Here is a 4,830-nt window from a genome sequence, read left to right on the forward strand (position 1 = left end):
TGTCAAGCAGGAAGGGCAGCGGGTCTTTTTCGCCTTGGGGGGTTATTCTGAGTTGTTTCGTTCTTTAATTCTTTAAGCTCAAAGGCAGGATGCAGGATTTTCTCCTTAGAAAGGTACAGCATTAGCAGAGAGCTCTGAGCAGTACCTCCTGAGAGAGGAAAGGAAGACTGTAATATGCTCAGGATACATGGCAGTAGGGGGTGGGGGAGTGGCATGTAGGAGGAGACTGAAAAAATCTTCGATGATTGCAGGAGACGAGAGGACAGAAAGCACCTGTCACCATGATGTTGCATACAGCCCATACTGGATTTAACATTACCAGTGTTTTTGCACTCTCTTCTGCCTCCTCATGTAAGCTGCAGAGAGAGTTAGCCGTAACAGAGAGCAGGGCAAGCTGTTAAATGAGAACCAGATCTCATCCCCATCCCACTCCTGTCCCTCAGTCTGTTCCTTCCACAAGGGTGGCTGTGTGCAGAAATCCATCCAGCAGCAACAGCTGGGTACCCTGAACGGGCAGGTCCTTCACCAGTCCAGTCTGGGTAAGCAGGACCTCAGAGATCCAGACATACCCCTATGGTTTGTCCAGATCAGCCCAAGGGGATGGACATGTGTCTATGCCTCAGCTGAATCACTGTAATTTCCCATTGGTGTATTAGGCAAGTCACAAGGAGGAATCATTTCATTGAGTGTGCAAAGGAAATACGTTAGCAATACAGTCTGTCAGGAAGCCAGACTCTGCTTCCAAGGCAGCAGGCAAAACTTCCACTGTCTTTACTCACTGGTCTTTTAAATATTGATTCCTGCTGCAGTTTCTTTGATAGTAGTCCTGCATTTCAAAATTTCCATTAATGCACTACGCTAAAAACACAAGTCAGGTTGCAGGTGTGAGCACCACACAGCCCACGCTGGCCTCTGAATGGGGCAGAGTGAAAAATTATGTCCAAAAAACAAGCCCCAGCGCCAAGGTTACAACAGCACCTCTGTTTCTGCATGACTCACAGGGGACATAACGGTTGTTTCCTGACAGTAGCCTTCTCCTTAATTCAGGTTTCACCAGCACAGGGGCTTTGCTGCATGCTCCAGCTTCAGCATACCAACAGCGATGCATTGTGTCTGCAGCTAGAACTTGCCACAGAGTTTGAACTCATCCAGCAAGGGGTAGGTCAAAGCCAAAGTGTCAGGTTAATCTGACAGAGAGTCGTGGAACTGAAATCCCCCCAAGCCCTATGTCCCCATCAGACTCTGTGGGAAGAGGAGAGCTAGACCTCTTCAGCCCAAGCTACAGAGACCAGCTCCCAACACCAACTGACATTAATCACAGAATCATAGCACCATTTGGGTTGGAAAAGACCTTTAGGATCATTGAGTCCAACCGTAAATCAGGACGGTGATTAGATGGGACTTTGCTGGATGGGCCATTTAAAGCCTGGGGTCTTGACTATCTCTGTCATTCTCCCTTGTTTTAACTTGCTCCATCTGCCAGATCAGCATGGACACAGGCCATTACCGCATCAGGAAACAAGGACACACTGTCTGCAACTGACAAATTGCTTGGTCTTCACCCGACTCGGTTGCTCACATGTAAATGGAAGAAATGTCACTAATCTTCCTATTGAAGGCTGTACAAGTTCAGTGAGGTCTCAGTCACGCAAGTGTCCGCTGGGGACTGGAAAACCAAGCCCTGTACCTTGCAAAGTTTCAGTCACCTTTCCAGCAAAGCACGTATCGGAATGGGCTACGCAAGAAGATAATTTTATTCCAAAACTAATGTCTCTGGTTATAGGGAATAGACTACAGCGCTCTGCCTGCACCATTTATCCAAAACACTCCTGCAGAAACATGGCTGAGAGCCAGTCCAGCCACAGAGGGAAAAGGAGGCAGATCGTGGCAGCGCAGCCCGGTACACAGCTCATCTCCTTCTCAGCCTCTTCTGCTGGATCCACAACGCCGGCTGCCTGTGGGGCAGTCCCAGAGAAAGGACATCTCTGATTCCTTGTGCCCTTGCTTCTCTCAGTGGCTAAGCCAGCAGCTTTTCTTACAGAAGGGTACCTGACTTCACTCTTAGCTGTCTGCTGGAGGTTCAGGTGACCTGCAGCAAAGAAAGCAAGCAAGCTCTTCTCCTGGACAAGTGCATTTCTGACACTACCCAGAGAGGGGCAGAGCTGCCACACACTTGGCCATCCCTCGACCGACTGCTGCACATTTCTCCCTGAATCTACCTCAGGGACAAATGGTTTGGCTACCAGTAAATAATTGTCCTTCTCCGCTTCCTATGCCTGAAGTCCAGCTTGGCTCCTAGAATCTGTACGAATTCCTACCCAGTTTTTTAATCCCCCGGTTTATACCCCTAGGCCTTTTTTAGCCATAAATTCAGGGTGACAAATGCCTTAAACCTTCTCCTTCAGCAACTTTTTCCATGCTTTCATTTTGACTTGCACCTGTGGCAAATTCCAGACACCTTCAAGTTATTAAATAGGACACAGAGCAGCAGTCTGAAGCTATGGAGGAGGTGAAGAGCTCTGCTCCCTTGGGATGGAGATGCCTGATGCCCAGGCAGAGACTTTCCAGGGTGGAGCAGTCCTTGGGGAACAAACCCCAGGGTGACCTAACTCCCCCAGGTCTCTCCTCTTTCTACGAGTGCCAGGCACACTTGATCATCCACATCACACAGAGGCCACGTGATAACCATAAGTTATCAACAACGGGTAAAAAGGAAACTCACAATGTCAGTCTTGTGAGAGGCAATGAGAAAAGACATGACAACTGCGCCTCATGTCACTTAGGCACCTTATAAAGGGTCTTCTGATGCTATCCTTGCACAGCCGTTTGAAGATAAAGGAAGGGCTTGTTGGTAAACAGCCTGGAATAGCTTTCCCAAATTAGCTCCCCCGGTGATTCTCTCCAGAAAGCACCCTTCAAAATTATTTATGCTAATCTCACAAGTAGACTAAAAATGTTACATAGGGACAGGGCAGTTTTTCACCCACTGCCTCTTTAAACATGCCCTCAGTCTGTATCTCTGCCCAATTTGGAAAGACCTCAGTCCTAAACAAGTGAAGTTCTGGGCAAAGGACTCGTGAGACAGATTTTTACAGAGTGTTTGTGTGTCTAAAAGAGAGGTTTGCAGGTCCAGTAGAACAACTACTTGTTTAACATCTCTTTGTTTTTTTAAGAAAGATATTGATTATCTATTGGATCTTTAAAAAGCAAAACACCTAAAGATGGGCTAAGAGTTGATTTATAATGTAATGATAAGGAAAAAACCCACATGTGAATCTCTGTTAGCATGCAGTTATGGCAAATTCAGTTTGCTATACACAACCTGGATGAGGCATTGCAGGGCTGGGTTAGAAAAACCGAAGCAGATGGCTGTGTCCACCATCCCATGGTTTCACTGTCTTCCAATAAGCACTTACTGCATTAGCCTTTTGAAAGGCCTCAATTTGTCTGAACTGCTGAAAAAACCCACCAAACATTAAGGAGCATGCTGTAATGAATCACAGGTATAAGTGTCACCTGAACATGCGGGTGACTGGGAGGATGTACATGAACCATCCTTACCTGGACGTGTCATAGGAACATGGATGTTTCCTGCTGGAGTGCAGAAAGCTACTGGGATATTCCCCGTTGCTAATTGTCGGGGGGAAAGATGTGATTTTCTTGTATGTTAGGCAATCCTTCAACCCTTCCTTTCCTGGATTTTGCAATTCTGTAGTCTTGTTCTCCTTGTTACAGTAACCTTAATTTGGGGGTTGGGACTAATTTTGTATCCTGCACTGCTGGCTTGGCCCAGGGAGCAGAGTCCAATTATGCAGCTGTGACCTTCATTCCAAGTTAGCAGAGTTTCTGCAAATGAATCTCCTCTGTGTTTCATAGAGCTGCTCAAATAATGGAATTTCCTTCCTATGGGAAATGCCAATATTTCAACATTTATTTTTGCCCTATTTTGGAATAAAAAGTCAAAATTTCAACTCTTGTAACACATGAAGTTCAGGGAAATTCAGAAATGTAAATAAATGTTTTGGATCAGACTGATGTACATCTACTCCTACCTGAGCTGTAATATTTCTTAATGTGAGTGCTTCTCATGATAATTTTTTTACCTCCTTGGATAGACTGCAACTCTCATGATACTCTGCAGTGTCCCCCTGTAGCCGAGCTGCTATGGTGCATCATCCTTGATGCAGCCTGGAGGGAGAGCAAAGGCCAAGGAGAACAGGACCAGGAGGGCTAAAAGAGAAAGAGCATGTGATGCAGTTCTCACTGATGGCACCTACTGGGACATTTTGGCTAGAATTTCTGATGGGACAACGAAACAAAGAAAGTGATAGTTAAAAAATGGTATATCCAATGACAAAAATTATTACTCTAAATTTTTGACTGTGTCGTTTCAACTGATGAATGAGACAAACTCCTGAAGTTTCTGTTGTTCAAAAGGGCCCTAATTTTCTTCTTGGTTCTGCTAACAGAGCCCTCATTTTCTCCTTGGTTCTGCTAAGAGTGTATGTGATTGAGATGTTTCAGCTAATTTGAATCACAGCTCATGTTCCCTGCTTCTACCAGGTGCACAGGGAACATGTGCTGCACATTTCTAGGGGGCAGTTGTGCTTCAGGAGTTTGTGTGATTTGTTTTGTACCATTTTTTTACAAATCTCTGTATATCACTATACAGGCCCAGCCAGTGCGAAGTGCAGATGCCTACGGTGGTTCCTCTGGTGATGCCTGAAGTCTTAAAAACATCATTTTGTCAAACTGTTTAACAAATTTTACTGACACTTCCACTGGAGAATGAATCCCCTGCTCTCTCCCTGGTGGAAACTCACCTGGATT

This window comes from Accipiter gentilis, chromosome 8, assembly GCF_929443795.1.
Source record: "Accipiter gentilis chromosome 8, bAccGen1.1, whole genome shotgun sequence".
In the NCBI taxonomy this organism is placed as follows: domain Eukaryota; kingdom Metazoa; phylum Chordata; class Aves; order Accipitriformes; family Accipitridae; genus Astur; species Astur gentilis.